The following is a 19,476-nucleotide window of genomic DNA, read 5'->3' as shown; positions in this document are numbered from 1 at the left end:
AGCCAGGCATCAGGGCCATGCCTCTGAGGTGGGAGAGCCAACTCCAGGACACTGGTCCACAAGAGACCTCCCAGTTCCACATAATAACAAATGGCGAAAATCCCTCAGAGATCTCCATCTCAACATCAAGACCCAGCTTCACTCAACGACCAGCAAGCTACAGTGCTGGACACCCTATGCCAAACAACTAGCAAGACAGGAACACAGCCCCATCCATTAGCAGAGAGGCTGCCTAAAATCATAATAAGGCCACAGACACCCCAAAATACACCACCAGACGTGGACGTGCCCACCAGAAAGACAAGATCCAGCCTCATCCACCAGAATTCAGGCACTAGTTCCCTCCACCAGGAAGCCTACACAACCCACTGAACCAACCTTAGCCACTGGGGACAGATACCAAAAACAAAGGGAACTACGAACCTGCAGCCTGTGAAAAGGAGACCCCAAACACAGTAAGATAAGCAAAATGAGACGACAGAAAAACACACAGCAGATGAAGGAGCAGGGTCAAAACACACCAGACCTAACAAATGAAGAGGAAACAGGTAGTCTACCTGAAAAAGAATTCAGAATAATGATAGTAAGGATGATCCAAAATCTTAGAAATAGAATAGACAAAATGCAAGAAACATTTAGCAAGGACGTAGAAGAACTAAAGAGGAACCAAGCAACGATGAAAAACACAATAAATGAAATTAAAAATACTCTAGATGGGATCAAGAGCAGAATAACTGAGGCAGAAGAAAGGATAAGTGACCTGGAAGACAAAATGGTGGAAATAACTACTCCAGAGCAGGATAAAGAAAAAAGAATGAAAAGAACTGAGGACAGTCTCAGAGACCTCTGGGACAACATTAAATGCACCAACATTCGAATTATAGGGGTCCCAGAAGAAGAAGAGAAAAAGAAAGGGACTGAGAAAATATTTGAAGAGATTATAGTTGAAAACTTCCCTAATATGGGAAAGGAAATAGTTAATCAAGTCCTGGAAGCACAGAGAGTCCCATACAGGATAAATCCAAGGAGAAACACGCCAAGACACATATTAATCAAACTGTCAAAAATTAAATATAAAGAAAACATATTAAAAGCAGCAAGGGAAAAACAACAAATAACACATAAGGGAACCCCCATAAGGTTAACAGCTGATCTTTCAGCAGAAACTCTGCAAGCCAGAAGGGAGTGGCAGGATATACTTAAAGTGATGAAGGAGAAAAACCTACAACCAAGACTAATCTACCCAGCAAGGATCTCATTCATATTTGATGGAGAAATTAAAACCTTTACAGACAAGCAAAAGCTGAGAGAGTTCAGCACCACCAAACCAGCTTTACAACAAATGCTAAAGGAACTGCTCTAGGCAAGAAACACAACAGAAGGAAAACACCTACAATAACAAACCCAAAACATTTAAGAAAATGGGAATAGGAACATACATATCGATAATTACCTTGAATGTAAATGGATTAAATGCTCCCACCAAAAGACACAGACTGGCTGAATGGATACAAAAACAAGACCCATATATATGCTGTCTACAAGAGACCCACTTCAGACCTAGAGACACATACAGACTGAAAGTGAGGGGATGGAAAAAGATATTCCATGCAAATGGAAATCAAAAGAAAGCTGGAGTAGCAAATCTCATATCAGACAAAATAGACTTTAAAATAAAGACTATTACAAGAGACAAAGAAGGACACTATATAATGATCAAGGGATCGAGCCAAGAGGAAGGTATAACAATTGTAAATATTTATGCACCCAACATAAGAGCACCTCAATACATAAGGCAAATACTAACAGCCATAAAAGGGGAAATCGAAAGCAACACAATCATAGTAGGGGACTTTAACACCCCACTTTCACCAATGGACAGATCATCCAAAATGAAAATAAATAAGGAAACACAAGCTTTAAATGATACATTAAACAAGATGGACTTAATGGATATTTATAGGACATTCCACCCAAAAACAACAGAATACACATTTTTCTCAAGTGCTCATGCAACATTCTCCAGGATAGATCATATCTTGGGTCACAAATCAAGCCTTGGTAAATTTAAGAAAATTGAAATTGTATCAAGTATCTTTTCTGACCACAACGCTATGAGACTAGATATCAATTACAGGAAAAGATTTGTAAAAAATACAAACACATGGAGGCTACACAATACACTACTTAATAACGAAGTGATCACTGAAGAAATCAAAGGGGAAATCAAAAAATACCTAGAAACAAATGGCAATGGAGACACGACGACCCAAAACCTATGGGATGAAGCAAAAGCAGTGCTAAGAGGGAAGTTTATAGCAATACAAGCCTACCTCAAGTAACAGGAAACATCTCGAATAAACAACCTAACCTTGCACCTGAAGCAATTAGAGAAAGAAGAACAAAAAAACCCTAAAGCTAGCAGAAGGAAAGAAATCATAAAGATCAGATCAGAAATAAATGAAAAAGAAATGAAGGAAACAATAGCAAAAATCAATGAAACTAAAAGCTGGTTCTTTGAGAAGATAAACAAAATTGATAAACCATTAGCCAGACTCATCAAGAGAAAAAGGGAGAAGACTCAAATCAATAGAATTAGAAATGAAAAAGGAGAAATAACCACTGACACTGCAGAAATAGAAAAGATTATGAGAGATTACTACAAGCAACTCTATGCCAATAAAATGGACAACCTGGAAGAAATGGACAGATTCTTAGAAATGCACAACCTGCCGAGACTGAACCAGGAAGAAATAGAAAATATGAACAGACCAATCACAAGCACTGAAATTGAAACTGTGATTAAAAACCTTCCAACAAACAAAAGCCCAGGACCAGATGGCTTCACAGGTGAATTCTATCAAACATTTAGACAAGCGCTAACACCTATGCTTCTCAAACTCTTCCAAAATATTGCAGAGGGAGGAACACTCCCCAACTCATTCTACGAGGCCACCATCACCCTGATACCAAAACCAAACAAAGATGTCACAAAGAAAGAAAACTACAGGCCAATATCACTGATGAACATAGATGCAAAAATCCTCAACAAAACACCAGCAAACAGAATCCAACAGCACATTAAAAGGATCATACACCATGATCAAGTGGGGTTTATCCCAGGAATGCAAGGATTCTTCAATATATGCAAATCAATCAATGTGATACACCATATTAACAAATTGAAGGAGAAAAACCATATGATCATCTCAATAGATGCAGAGAAAACTGTCGACAAAATTCAACACCCATTTATGATAAAAGCCCTGCAGAAAGTAGGCATAGAGGGAACTTTCCTCAACATAATAAAGGCCATATATGACAAACCCACAGCCAACATTGTCCTCAATGGTGAAAAACTGAAACCATTTCCACTAAGATCAGGAACAAGACAAGGTTGCCCACTCTCACCACTATTATTCAACATAGTTTTGGAAGTGTTAGCCACAGCAATCAGAGAAGAAAAAGAAATAAAAGGAATCGAAATCGGAAAAGAAGTAAAGCTGTCACTGTTTGCAGATGACATGATACTATACATAGAGAATCCTAAAGATGCTACCAGAAAACTCCTAGAGCTAATCAATGAATTTGGGAAAGTAGCAGGATACAAAATTAATGCACAGAAATCTCTTGCATTTCTATACACTAATGACGAAAAATCTGAAAGTGAAATTAAGAAAACACTCCCGTTTACCATTGCAACAAAAAGAATAAAATATCTAGGAATAAACCTACCTAAGGAGACAAAAGACCTGTATGCAGAAAATTATAAGACACTGAGGAAAGAAATTAAAGATGATACAAATAGATGGAGAGATATACCATGTTCTTGAATTGGAAGAATCAACATTGTGAAAATGACTCTACTACCCAAAGCAATCTACAGATTCAATGCAATCCCCATCAAACTACCACTGGCATTTTTCACAGAACTAGAACAAAAAATTTCACAATTTGTATGGAAACACAAAAGACCCCGAATAGCCAAAGCAATCTTGAGAACGAAAAATGGAGCTGGAGGAATCAGGCTCCCTGACTTCAGACTATATTACAAAGCTACAGTAATCAAGACAGTTTGGTACTGGCACAAAAACAGAAACATAGATCAATGGAACAGGATAGAAAGCCCAGAGATAAACCCACGCACATATGGTCACCTTATCTTTGATAAAGGAGGCAAGCATATACAGTGGAGAAAAGACAGCCTCTTCAATAAGCGGTGCTGGGAAAATTGGACAGATACATGTAAAAGTATGAAATTAGAACACTCCCTGACACCATGCACAAAAATAAACTCAAAATGGATTAAAGACCTAAGTATAAGGCCAGACACTATCAAACTCTTAGAGGAAAACATAAGCAGAACACTCTATGACATACATCACAGCAAGATTCTTTTTGACCCAGCTCCTAGAGAAATGGAAATAAAAACACAAATAAACAAATGGGACCTAATGAAACTTAAAAGCTTTTGCACAGCAAAGGAATCCATAAACAAGACCAAAAGACAACCATCAGAATGGGAGAAAATATTTGCAAATGAAGCAACTGACAAAGGATTAATCTCCAAGATTTACAAGCAGCTCATGCAGCTCAATAACAAAAAATGAACAACCCAATCCAAAAATGGGCAGAAGACCTAAATAGACATTTCTCCAAAGAAGATATACAGATTGCCAACAGACACATGAAAGAATGCTCAACATCATTAATCATTAGAGAAATGCAAATCAAAACTACAATGAGATATCATCTCACACCAGTCAGAATGGCCATCATCAAAAAATCTAGAAACAATAAATGCTGGAGAGGGTGTGGAGGAAAGGGAACACTCTTGCACTGTTGGTGGGAATGCAAATTGATACAGTCACTATGGAGAACAGTATGTAGGTTCCTTAAAAAACTACAAATAGAACTACCATACGACCCAGCAATCCCACTACTGGGCATATACCCTGAGAAAACCATAGTTCAAAAAGAATCATGTACCAAAATGTTCATTGCAGCTCTATTTACAATAGCCAGGACATGGAAGCAACCTAAGTGTCCATCATCGGATCAATGGATAAAGAAGATGTGGCACATATATACAATGGAATATTACTCCGCCATAAAAAGAAATGAAATGGAGGTATTTGTAATGAGGTGGATGGAGTTAGAGTCTGTCATACAGAGTGAAGTAAGTCAGAAAGAGAAAAACAGATACAGTATGCTAACACATATATATGGAATCTAAGGAAAAGAAAAAAAAAAGGCCATGAAGAACCTAGTGGCAAGACGGGAATAAAGACACAGACCTACTAGAGAATGGACTTGAGGATATGGGGAGGGGGAGGGGTGAGATGTGACAGGGTGAGAGAGTGTCATGGACATATATACACTACCAAATGTAAAATAGATAGCTAGTGGGAAGCAGCCGCATAGCACAGGGAGATCAGCTCTGTGCTTTGTGACCACCTAGAGGGGTGGGATGGGGAGGGTGGGAGGGAGGGAGATGCAAGAGGGAAGAGATATGGGAACATATGTATATGTATAACTGATTCACTTTGTTAGAAACTAACACACCATTGTAAAGCAATTATACTTCAATAAAGATGTTTAAAAAAAAAAATTATCAAGTACTCCCACGTAATAGAAAAGAGCATTTCATTCAATCCATCACCCCCACGGGTCTGAGGTAGACAGAGGAGCCTAAACACTTGGTATATTATGCATCTAGTCGATCACAATTTATCTGCAGAATATCCCTTTTCTGACATTTCAGAAAGGTCAAAATTCTCAAGAGCTTAATAGGAATGTTAATGTCTTTTACAACTGTATGGCCACTCGGTTATGCTGAATCCTTCAAAGGTCCCTGGGACTGTGGAAAATGAATGACAGTGACCTTGAACATCTGCTGGACTCTGGTCCAGAGAGTAAGGGTAAGAGAAAGGGAACAAGACTTCTTGAATCTTTCAAGAAATTATATAGTCGCTGTTAGTAATATATATAGTGCTCTGTTCACATCTTCTCTACCTTTAGATGTATGTCCTAATATGTGATTTTATTACATTGAAACATTTATGTGCAGCATTTCAGTAGTTTTCTACTCAGGTGTTAAGATGTGGTGTAATTATGATAAACATTGGCCAGCGTGACACCTGCCTGGAACGTTACAAATGGAAAGGCTGAGAGATGCAATTAGACATTTGACTGCAAAAAGTAAGCAGGATTAATGAACATTTTTGCTTTTAGCGTTTTTTTTAATTTTTTATTTTGAGAAAAATAATTGTTTAGCCTCTTTACCCAGATTCTCATCCCTTTCACTCAGGTCTATAATAACCCTCCTCCACTTCAGAAATACAAAGCATCAGATATCACGTATTCTATGAACTCATAACTAGCAAAATAGATTAGGCAAATTTGTTTCAGTTAATGTGTATATCTAAGCTTTGCTGTAACTATTGTTGAATGTTTTATTAGATAACAAAGGAGAATTTTACAATGTCATTTTAGACTTTCCATATTCCAACTGTGATAGAAGGCCACTGGTATTCAGAGAAACTTAAATCCTGCTTTCTTACTCCTGACCTCCATCCCCATTCTCACTTCATAAAATAGGTAACCAACAAGGACCTACTGTATAGCACAGGGGGCTCTACTCAATATTCTGTAATAACCTATATGGGTAAAGAATCTGAAAAAGAATAGATAGATAGATAGATAGATAGATAGATAGATAGATAGATAGATAGATGATAGAAAGAACTGAATCACTTTGCTGTGCACCTGAAACTAACACAATGTTGAAAATCAACTATACTACAATAATTTTTTTTTTTAAGTAATTCAAACCCAATTGATAGTATATTCCTATCTAGTCTCTGAGAAGAAACCACTGGAGCAACAAATTAGTTACCTGATGTAAATAAATAAAAGTGAACTTTGTACTTCCCTGGTGGCGCAGTGGTTAAGAATCCACCTGCCAATGCAGGGAACACGTATTCGAGCCCTGGTCCGGGAAGATCCCACATGCTGCAGAGCAACTAAGCCCATGTGCCATAGCTACTGAGCCTGCACTCTAGAGCCCACGAGCCACAACTATGAGCCCACGCACCACAACTACTGAAGGCCATGCACCTATAGCCCATGCTCCCTCAACAAGAGAAGCCACCGCAATGAGAAGCCCGCATACCTCAACGAAGAGTAGCCCCCGCTCGCTGCAACTAGTGAAAGCCCACATGCAGCAACAGTGACCCAATGCAGCAAAAAATAAATAAAATAAATAAATTTTTTTAAAAAGTGAACTTCAACTTTGTCATTATTTAAATGCTAAGAATTATAGGATTTTAATATTCACTTCTGCAAACCTCCTACCAAACATCAAAGAAAAACATTTAATGTGTCAAAACATTTTTACAGGGAACAACCTTAAAGTGAGGTGGGGAGACAGTAGACTAAAACATTAGATTTTCTTTTTTCCAACTTTATTGAGGAATAATTGACAAATACAGTCACATATATTTAAAGTGTACAAGGTGATGACTTGATGTCCATAGACATCATGAAATGATTACCAAGATCAAGGTACTTAACACATCCATCACCTCACATAGTTAACTCTTTGTTGTGTGTGTGGTAAGAAAACTTAAGACCTACTCCCAGCCATGTCCATGTATACAGCACTGTATTATTAACTATGTCACCATGCTGTGCATAAGACCCTCAGAACTTAATTCTCCTTATGTTACTAAACACAAGTCTGTGTGCCCAATGCACAGTGAGGAGGCCAAACAAACTGAAAAGTCAGAGTTTTGAGCAGAGGAAGGGTTATTGCAGGGCCAAGCAAGGAGAACGGGTGACTCGTGTTCAAAAACCCCAAACTCTCTGACGGATTTTAAGGAAAAGTTTTTATAGGCAAAATTTTGACTGAGGGCTGCAGGATGTGTAACTTTCTCCTGACTGGTTGGTGGTGAGATAACAGGGCCGTGTTTCAGGAACTTTGTGTTCAGCCTGAAGTTGCTTAGTTCCTGCAGAAGAACTCAAAGATATTGTTACATATATTCCTTGAGGAGGAACCAGGGTCCTGCCCCAAGGCTGCACTGTTGTTTCTTGACTGCTACCCCCTTGTTTCTTCATCCCCTGCTTTCCCTAATTAGCAACTGTTGAATCTGCCCTTTGGAACTCAGGGAAGATCAAGGAGGCTGAAATAAGTTTATTTCCTACAAAGAAGAAACAGGGGACCCAGAAAGGTTTTTGTGCCCAGGAGCCCCACAGGGTCCTCCTTGGTTTCACTTATAACTGAAAGTTTGTGCACTTTGACCTACATCTCCCCATTCCCCCCCAACACACACACACACAGCCCCTGGCAACCACTCTTCTATGTTCTGTGAAATAGGAGATGTTTATTGCTACAGATTAAACTTGTATTGCATTCCTGTAGCCTGCAGCCAATTTCTATGGCTCTGAGAATTGTCAGGAAGGGTGTGCCCCTGACCTGCAGGAGAGCTGGTGACAACTCAGTGGTGAGTCTTCCTGCTGCCACGGTAGTGAGCCAGGTTTCAGAACAGCAAGCAGAGTAGCCAGGATTTGCCACGGGCCCACAACGTGGAAATTATTTTCTAATCCAAGTCTGTACAATACCAATACCTGGATAAAGGTTTTAAAAAATATTTATGCCAGCAATCTTAAAACCTCCAGGTGTATTTTTTCAATGGAAAATATTGATGACTTTTTAATTCATCCCAATGTTTATTATCATATGGTTTTACAGGGTCAATATCCATATCTACTGGATATTAAATGAATTAATATTAAATTAAAGGAATGTTACAATGATGCATTTCACAAAACATTCTAAACTCCTGGACACAAAGTACTGTGGAAGAGCTCTTTTCAGAAAGAATTATTAGCCAAAAGATATATTTCCTCATTAACTGGCCCTTATCTTGATATTAGAAACATTTAATTTTTACATCAAACACTGAAATTATTTGACAACCACCAATCATTTTATTCGGAATATAGATCCACCCTCAAAAACCATGAATCTCATAAAGGAGGAAGGTATTTAAAGAAAGCTGATCCACAATGATGGAGTTTATAAAGAGAAAAAAAAAAAAAAAAGATTTGAACCAGACATGTTTATCATACATATACATATTTTTTTTGTAGTTTTCCTGTATTTTTACTTTCTCTCCAAACGCAATATTAAACTCAGTTAAAAGACACAGGATAATGATTCCCATGTCTCCTGCAAATCTTACTACTATCCAGTTTTATTAACCCACATTCTTTACTTGAGCCTTTGGTGGAAAAGTGATTCAAAAGAGTTCATGAACGACTTTCTGAGTTCAGAACTATTGTGAGCAAACAAGTCCTGCTCCTCATCTCAGAAAGTCTGACCTCTAAAATTTCCACCACAATGTGTGTCCCTGGAGGGACCACTGACAACCCAGAGGCCCTTCCCATCCCACCAACGAGTATCAACAGGAAACGCTGGCCTTTTCAGCACAGCGTTATGCAACTTTTATTCACAGCTGTCAACTACACTGTACTGCAATGCGGACAGCGTTTAAGTAACCTATTTTTCTTGCCTTGCCGAATCAAATTGTGAGTGAAGTTGTATTGAAGTTTGATATGTTCTTGTTACCCACATGTCATTTAAACTCTGTGTAATTCATATAATGGTCATGAAAGTTTAGTGAAAACATACGGAGGAAGAAAATTGTTTCCATTTTTAGGACTTTGGAACTATATCATTTATTTCTGGCACATTGGAGAGACTTGTGAAAGAGGAAAAACACTCCTAACGTTCATGGTTTCATTAAAAATAAAAAACAGGTAGAAAGTAGTTGTTTGCTTCTTTAAGTCTCCTAACTAAACCAAATTATTGCAGCAGATAAGACATTCTGCTGTTGGTTGAGTATACAAGGTAATTAATTTCTGTACGTCTTCAAGTGCAGTTTGCTGCACAGAGGTAGTATTCTAATGATTTGAAAGAGTTAATACAGACACCTAAAACTCAGAGGGAATAAAATACCTGTTGTGTTCCTACTCTGCAAGCTCTGAAGTTACAACACTCAACAAGGAGTTTCCCACTAACAAGGAGACCATTCCTGTAGCAGAGATAATCATGTAAACAAAAGTTATATTGTGATGCACTAAAAGCTGCATATAAGGTAAAATAATAGCTAATACCAATCTAAAGTAATGTTAAGCAGTGCTATTCGTGTTTTACATGTATTAACTCATTTAGTTTTCAAAATCCAATAAGAATGTACTATTATAAGCACCATTTTACAGGTGAGAAACTGAGACCCCAAAAAAAAAAAAGGTTTAAGTAACTTGTCAAAAATCACAGCCAGCAAGGATCAGAGATAGAATTTGAGCCAAGTGGTTGGATACCAAAGTCTTACCCTTTACCACTGCTGTAGCTGGTGCTCACTGATGCTGTTGAACAAATATGGAAGCTGGAAACACGGGCTCGCTTTGGCCAATGATAAATGAGCAGCAGTGATGTGTCATTCCCACTGGAGACTTCGGGAGACAGGTGATCATGGACATGTATACCAAGTAAAGCTTCCATTGCGAGGGTGCCTGAGTAGTTACAATGAGCAGAAAACTCCTGTGAACCAGCATTTGTGTCCTATAGGTGAGAATTAAAGACTTATTACATTAAGCCTATTGAGACTTTGTTTCCGGTGGATTTGAGGTTATTGATGTCTCATTGCAAAAAGAATTCAGTGAGAGACAAAGTGATAGGTAAGAAGTGGATTTATTTAGAGAGAAACACGCTCCACAGACAGAGTGTGGGCCATCTCAGAAGGCGAGAGAGCCTCGAAGTATGGCATGGTTAGTTTTAATGGGCTGAGTAATTTCATAGGCTAAAGAGTGAGAGGATTATTCTAATTATTTGGGGGGAAAAGGTAGAGATTTCCAGGAATTGGGCTACTGCCCACTTTTTGACCTTTTATTGTTAACCTCAGAGCTGTCACGGTGCCGGTGGGTGTGTCATTTAGCTGATGTATCGCAGTGAGCGTATAATGAGGTTCAAGGTCCACTGGAAGTTAAATCTTACGCCATCTTGGACCTAGTTGGTTCTAACCAGCTTTTGTCATGTTCTACAGCTATGTCATTCTTTTAAAGGTTGTGCCCTGCTCCCTTCCCTCCTAATAACTTTGGAATTATTCATTACTACCACCCTGACACAGACATACTGCCTATACAATTATGAGGTTCATTCAGGATCACTTAATCCAGTTTGGGGATGGGATTCAGAATGCATATGATTTACCCAGTGAAGGCAGGATACAGGGAGAGAAAAAAGTATAAGCAAAGACCCAAAAGCAAAAAAACCATGAAGCTATCAAGAATTGCAAGTGGTTGAGAGGACTAAAGATATTCACATTAGGATAAAGTCATAAAGTGCACAATTATTCCCATATAATTTGACTTGTTTAAGAACTGGTTTTTTTCTATAATCCATTTTTTAAAGTCATGGTAAATAAAGAGTTCTAAATTACCTATTAGTTTCTATACTTAGTGATGTCAAAGAATCCTTCATTTCATTAAGACAAGTGTTGGGGGCTTAATTCTGTTTCATTGTTGTCACAGAATCACAGCAAAATTTTCAAATGAGACTAATTCTAAGCAATCAAACAAGCTGTTAGTGGCAGAGGATAAACTTGGAAGGTCTCCTGATTCCCAGTAGTTTTTGCCTCTTTCTCATTCCACTTTTAATTTTTATTTCAAATTTGTAGGTGAGCAAGAGTAATTTGGTAGCATATTATTTTAAGGACAGATTCACAAACTGTTAAAATATTCACTGATGGTATAAATACAAATGAGCCCAATATCCCACCAGGAGGCTTAGAGTTCCAAGCTGTAGAACAATTCCCATTGTTCTGCAGGCTTTGGTAATTTGTTTTCACTGTGTGTGACAGGTAATGACATTATGAAAATTGCACTCATTATTTCTACATTTTAGGTACGTATTATACCCTTTGATGAAGGCACTTTTTGTCTGATTAAAGATGGACATTTACTACTTATTTTTTCATATATGGAGACCAACATTTCTTTCTCAGTTGATAGAAATCACCTATGAATTATTTAGAAAACTTTGCCAGGATAAACTACCTTTGCTAAACAAACATTGCCTTGAAATGGGGTCACCCATGGCAAATTGTATTGGGATGATGTGAAAGACACGCGTGTTTACAACAAAAGGGCAAGTGTAATCTAAGGGCAATGAAAGCCAGCAAGATCTACTTTTTCAGCACTGAACTTAGCAGCAGAAAGTTTTTTTGAAATCTCAGCTTGGGTCAGAATCTGAATCTATCTCTATCTCTCTTGTGTGCAAATCCAGCCCTGTAACTGCCTATACTCTGCTATTGCCTTCCTGGAAAACTGGAGAACTGATGCGATAGTGATGGAAGTTCTACAAGATGAAAAAAAAAAGAGTTTAAAAAATAACAGTGAAAGTTTCTATGAATGTAGAAATTCTTTCACCATAGGTTTCTTGAGAGTGTCACTTACCCTCCTAGATAATGAAAAGCTGTTACGTATTCTTACACTTTCTCTGCATGTTGCCATAAGTATTACTACTCTCCCTCCTCCTCACACCCCTCCCCAGACACATGCACATATATGCATCACTTTTTGCATTTTGCATATCACAAAATACTTTCATTCAATCACATGTCCTTTATAGGAGCTTCTTCAAACAATTTACAATGGGTAAAATTCAAATTTTACCCATCTGGTCATGCAGTGTGTCTAAAAGCCCGTACAGTTCATTTTTCATCACGTTGACAGATTCTCTTCCATTTCAGCTGACTTTTTTCCCCTGAGTCAGCATTTCCCCTCATCCGTGCATGAATACTGTCCAGGAACAGAAGCTGTGACTACAGCCTGTACAGAGCAGCCTTAGGTTCTTCCTTGGCAGTGGGTTTGACATAAGTAAATTTAAAATGTTCGTGTCTTTTAGCATATAATAGTAAATGATCCATTTCTGGTCATTCTACTTTCTGATCCAGTTTCTAAAGGCACGTTGCTGTGAAAAACAAAGAAAGTTTATAAATAATGTGCCTCATTTCCTTGCATCTCAGCAGAGAGAAGAAAAGATTGAATGAAACTTCTTCAGTGCTAAGGGAAGAGTAAGCCAGGTATCCGTGTCCATAAATTCTAATATTTGAAATTTTTCATTGAAGGAGTCTTCCTCCTCTGAGATCCTTCCTCATTTCTTCTTTGTCCTTCTCTGTCTTGCTCCTTCTTTGGGAGACTGACTGATATAAGATTACATCACCCTGGACAGCTAGCCCTTGCTAGTTGACTTCTTTTACATTTTCTTATTTTTTAAATTGAACTATAGTTGATTTACAACGTTGTGTTAGTTTCAGGTGAGGAGAAAAGTGATTCATTTTTTTTTTTTCAGGTTCTTTTAGCTTATAGGTATTACAAAATACTGAGCATAGGTCCCTGTGCTATACAGTAGGTGTTGGTTACCTATTTTATATATAGTGGTGTGTATATGTTCATCTCAACCTCCTAATTTATCCCTCCCCCACCCTTTCCCTTTTGGTAACCATAAGTTTGTTTTCTATGTCTGTGGGTCTATTTCTGTTTTGTATATAAGTTCATTTGTATCATTTTTTTCCAGATTCCATATAAAAGTGATATCATGATATTTGTCTTTCTCTGTCTGACTTACTTCATTTAGTTTGAATCTCTAGGTCCATCCATGTTTCTGCAAATGGCATTATTTCATTCTTTTTTATGACTGAGTAATATTCCATTGCATATATACACCACATCTTCTTTATCCGTTCATCTGTTAATGGGCACTTAGGTTGCTTCCATGTCTTGGCAATTGTAAATTGTGCTGCAATAAACACTGGGGTGTATGTATCTTTTTGAATTATGGTTTTCTCCAGATAGATGGTAAACTAAACTAAACTGGTGTAAAGGCAGTTTAGTTCTCTCATTCCTATGCTTTCCGAGCCATTCCCTGAAGCTTATCTTTTTTTCACAGCTACACGGCTCATCTATTCCAAAGAGAAATTTGGCCATTTCCTTAGGAATTCAGCTGCAGTCTGCTGGGATTTTAAATAAACAAAGTGTTTCTCCTACACACAAAGAGTAGTTGGGTATGACAGACAACTCTTAAGGGGGTTCCCTTCTCATGAGGCTCCCATCCTCTGTAAGAACCTCCACACACATGGGGATGGTGGGCGGGGCCATGTGTGTCCTCTGTGACTCGTCCCTGCCCCCAGCCACAGCTGAAGAGCCTCAAGAGAACCCCTGATGGAAGCTGGAGGGCTTGGGATCAGGAAATAGACATAGAGGTGAAGTCCAGCACTCAGAGAGAGAGGCCATGTGCTCCTGCTTAAAGGTCCCAAAGGGCCCTGGTTCCCATCCTGGGGTGAGGCTGGTCTGCTCTTTTCAGCGGACACTCCAGAGTTTGCTGCTTAAACCAGGTAGTGTTCATTTTTATTACATTTACCTAAAATACCTTTGATAAATAAGGCCTTCAGACAAACCACAAAGAAAACCACACAAGGGACTTCCCTGGCGGTCCAGTGGTTACGACTCTGACCTTCTCACTCAGGAGACATGGATTCGATCCCTGGTTGGGGAACTGAGATCCCACATGCCACATGGAGTGGCCAAAATTTTTTTTTATATAAAACTTAAAATAAAAGAAAAAGAAAACCACACAAATTCTCAGGACTGGACAATCATATTTTTTTTAAAGAAAATTCACGTCAGCCTGTGTCCTCTGATCAAGGAGGTGTTCAGCCACTATTGCCAGAAAATGAAATGATCACGAATTCTCTTATATCAAGATGCATTCATCGTACAGCGCAATCCAAGGCATCCTGTTACATATGATATTGAAATCACTGATGTCAGAGGCTTCCAGCTAAGTAGCTAGGAGTGTCAGTAATTCATCCCAGGAAAAGTGCAGAATTAAAATGGTCATTACAGTATAGCCAAGCAAGATCTTCTAGGAACACCTACCCCCCATAATAACATTAGTTAAAAGATTTGGGGGTGATTTCTTTTTTTCCGTTTTTTTTTTTTTTTTGAATTTTTTTTTTTTTATACAGCACGTTCTTATTAGTTATCTATTTTATACATATTAGTGTATACATGTCAATCCCAATCTCTCAATTCATCCCACCACCACCATGGGGGGGATTTCTAAAAGTTGTTATTTTTTTTAAACGTTCTTGGCTCCCCAGAATCTGTCATTTCCAGGAAGTCACTAAGAAAGACTGCTGTTCAGAGTCTGATCTATTACAGAGAGGAAACCAGCTGTGGGACAAGGCTGTTTTCTCTGTTAATCGAGTCACGGGTCCTTCTATGCCCTTGAATTTCAAAGTGAAATTTACAAACAATCTGATTTTAACATTTAAAGTATGCGCGCTCTTTCTGCCCACCAGAAGGTAATGAGCAGCCTTAAGTCACTCAGGCTGGGTTTCCTTTTCCTAATTGCCCCCAAATTAAATAAAAATCTCCCTACACACCTTCTGCTGCTCAGTGAAAACAGGATAAAATACGGAACATTCTAGTAAGCCGGCAGGCGTGAAGTTTGCCTCCTACCCCCGTTCCTCCTCAGCACCACATTTCCGTTCCCTTCCAAACAGCCCTAACTTCTCTGCCTCTTTATCTCCATGGAAATCAAATCTCCATAGCTCAAATTCACGTCGCAGAGAGACTTTTCTGCTATTAGAAAAAAAGATTGTCTTCCCTTTTGCAGTGAGGAGTTTTTTGTTTTATTTCTTTAATGCAAGAATTGAAAACCGCATAGCACAGGGAGATCAGCTCTGTGCTTTGTGATCACCTAGAGGGGTGGGATAGGGAGGGTTGGGAGGGAGGGAGACGCAAGAGGGAAGAGATATGGGAACATATGTATATGTATAACTGATTCACTTTGTTATAAAGCAGAAACTAACACACCATTGTAAAGCAATTATACTTCAATAAAGATGTTTAAAAAAAAAAGAATTGAGGAGCAGAGATGGGGGAGAGCGGGGGCAGCTTGAATTACGGGACTACTTAAGACGTAATATTTAATTTCAAACTTGCTGAATCAGTTCACTGTGCAGAGAAAATAACAAAACATTGAATATCAACTATACTTCAATTAAAAAATATTAAAAAAAGAAAAGAAAGTTCCAATTCAATATCCAAGTGGAGACTCAGGCAGAGAGTTGGATGTGTGAAAATGAAAATCAAGGCAGAAGTCAGGGGTCAAGATATAAATTTAAGAGTTATCAATATTTAATGCTTTCCCAATATTTAGTTAGAGACGGTCCAAAAAGAGAAGAGGGTCAAAGACCAAGCACTGACTGAATCAGTCCGACATTTAGAGGTCCAGTAGAAGCCGGCCAAAAAAAGAACTGACGAGAAATAGCCAGGAGAGTGTGGTATCACAGAAACCAGGACAAAGACATTTCCAGAAGCAGCAACACTCCAGCTTTGGACATCAGACCAAAGCGTCCCTTCTTGAATACAAAAGAATGTCTGTCCCCATCCTAATTTTAAAACAGCTAGTTACACATCATTTGGTCAATGAAAACGGTTAACTAGATCTTAAAAGTTAGATATGTGTTGTCAAGTGAAGGAATAACTATTTTGGTTGAAACCAGCTCACCATTTGTGTGTTGAAGATTGATGGCTGTAACAGAATCCCACTGGAAAGAGGCATTTTTCACCATCAGCACAGAGCCACTGTGAGTGTGACTGAAATGAGGAAGAGGCAGGAGCTCGCATCCTGAATACCCCTGCAGCAAGCACAGCTGTTTCCCTTCTGCTGCGAATTCCGATGGTTTCCAGCAGCTTCCAAAACCATTTAGGAACCCACGGTAGCCAGCAGCTTCCAAGATCACTGCCTGGAGCAGAGCAATTCTGTCTGAACCAAGCACACAGGAAGATTGGGCAGAAACATCCCCTATCTTTATTGTCCACATCCAGCACGATTCTTCTTATGGGAATGTGCAACTCAACTTGAGAATATAAGTTTTGTTTAGAAAGATAAAAGCAAGTAAAGATTTGCGCTCTGAGGAAGCAACTTTTAAACAGAAAGGCACTGAAGCACTGCAGAATGTGCATGACAGACTCAGGAGCCCAGGACGCAGCATTAATGATGCTTTTATGGCCTCATCTCTTTCCATTTGACTCCCTTCTTGGAGCCAGACCCCTAACACGATCTGCTTTGTGGTTTAAGCAGTGTGTCTGCAAAAACATCCTATCCTGAGGCCCTGTGTTCTTGTCACTTGACAGAGATTTAGCAGACTGGATGGGCACACCGCCATCCACCAGACGACTGATGGCAGTACTCAGCATTTTTGTAGCCCACAGCTAAGATGTTAAATAAACAATAAATAATAATAACGTTGCCAAACTCAGGCCCAGCTGCTCACTGCTTGAAAATCAACGCTTGAGAGGCAAGTGTTGGTAGAAAGGAAAGTTGCTTTTAATCAGAAAAGCCCCACAGTCTGGGGGGAAGGTGATTCAGTGCCCCTGAAAACCAACTCTAAAGATTCTGCTTGGCCATTAAACTTTTTAAAGGGAAAAAGTGAAGTACTCTCAGTTACTCATTGAGATAGGGGGTCAGAGTCCTCACCATCTCCCATTGTGTGTAGACTTGTCAACCCCTCAGTGATTTTTCTTTAGATGTTATCTTGTTCACACCGTTTGTTCACAAGATAACTGAAAGGGAAGCTGGGGAAGGGATCTGGTCATCTGTTAATTACTTATTCTTCATTTTTACTTCTTTGATCTATGGAAAGAACCAACAGGTTAGGCAAGGCATTGAGTGATCAAAAGATTTGAAAAGTGTGTTTGGTCTGGAGATGAGTAGAGCATGGGGGCACCTGGTTTAAAAGTTAGTTACAATGTAGCTTTGCTAAAGTGACAAGGAAAGGGGCTTCCAGCTGAGGGCAGTTTCCTGCAAAGAGCTGCTTAAAATCATCATCATCATCAAAATGTAATTAGTATATATTAGGTACCAGGCAGTGTTCTAAAGATTGACGTACATTAACTACTTTAGTTAAAGGATCCTTTTATGGTTCTAAAACCCCGGGAGATGTGGGCTTGATCTGGAGGCCTGTCCTCACTCTTTTTTTTTTTTTTTTTTTAATTTATTTATTATTTATTTTTGACTGTGTTGGGTCTTTGTTTCTGTGCGAGGGCTTTCTCTAGTCGCGGCAAGCGGGGACCACTCTTCATCGCGGTGCGCGGGCCTCTCACCATCGCGGCCTCTCTTGTTGCGGAGCACAGGCTCCAGACGCGCAGGCTCAGTAGTTGTGGCTCACGGGCCTAGTTGCTCCGCGGCATGTGGGATCTTCCCAGACCAGGGCTCGAACCCGTGTCCCCTGCATTGGCAGGCGGATTCTCAACCCCTGCTCCACCAGGGAGGCCCTGTCCTCACTCTTGACTCAAGCTCGGCAGTGGTATCGGACTTGGCATCGTAAGCCAGAGTCCACAGACAAGGTGACCGGGGCCCGTCGCTCCAGCATGTAGCACAATGTGTTTTCCGCCAGCGATGGAGTTTTGGACGAATGCCCTGGCACAAGTCGTCAGCATGGACGTCCCCCGCTCTGCTTAATCACTTCAAGCACCTTCTCCAAAAGGCACCATACTCTCCCAGGAAATATGGTCTATTTTAAAAGCCAAAGGAAAGTGGATTTTCCATATGGGTGCAACTGAGAGGGAGCAGGCCTGTCCAAGGCCAGACCAGGGCGGGAAAAGGCTCTGTGTTTGGTTGTGATTTCTTTTCTCTGCATAAGCACATCCATGTCTGCATGCTGCACTTTCATTCCTACAACCGCAAGATCTTTTCAGCCAAAAATCAACCATGCATGCACATTGGCCCCTCCCTCTCTCTCTCTCTCTCTCACACACACACACACACACACACACACACACACACACAGACGAAACATGGCTCTGGCTCCTCTTGGCATAGATTTTGATTCAGCTTCATTAGGCCAACCATCTGGGTCATTTCAATTCTGTTTCCAGTCCCGAAATAATTGCAGCATCTGAATCAGCCGTTCCCGCAATCCCACCTCTCCCTTTCCCCCTCCCAGCAACCAGCTGCCCAAGCGTAATACTTCGTAAAGATAATGTTTTGGGAAGATTGGAGAAGTATTTTTAATCCACCTAGGATCAGACGGTCAGAGCTCACCTCCATGGTGGTCAGAGCAGAGGAAAGCCCGTTCTGTTCCGGAATAATTACTAGGAACCATGTATCCTCCCCCCACCCCTGCTCTGAGCCCTCTGAACTCTCAGATGTGACTAAGCTCATAATTGGGACAGCATCCAACACATAAAATGTGAGTGCAATTTCATCTGCATCCATCCAAATTGTACTGAAACAGTTGCTAGGGCCTTTGGCCTCTTCCTGACTGCTGGACTTTTTATGCCAAAGGAAATGATTAGAGTTTAGGTTAACATAATCAATTGCAGGCCCTAAGACTCCCT

At 39.6% G+C, this 19,476-nt stretch overlaps 1 protein-coding gene across 1 annotated transcript in view; it reads right to left on the bottom strand.

Moving 5' to 3' along the window:
- The window catches only part of LOC309628596 (uncharacterized protein), a 330,271-nt gene that overhangs the window by 227,330 nt on the left and 83,465 nt on the right, over positions 1-19,476 (bottom strand). The window contains exon 9 of the mRNA XM_082391826.1: positions 16,643-17,770. The gene's annotated coding sequence lies outside the window, so the exon portion shown is untranslated. The remainder of the gene's footprint in view (positions 1-16,642; positions 17,771-19,476) is intronic.

This window comes from Balaenoptera borealis (genome assembly GCF_965194805.1).
Source record: "Balaenoptera borealis genome assembly, chromosome: 4".
NCBI lineage: Eukaryota > Metazoa > Chordata > Mammalia > Artiodactyla > Balaenopteridae > Balaenoptera > Balaenoptera borealis.
The sequence above is the reverse complement of the archived record's forward strand: the minus strand, read 5'-3'. Positions and strand labels throughout refer to the sequence as shown.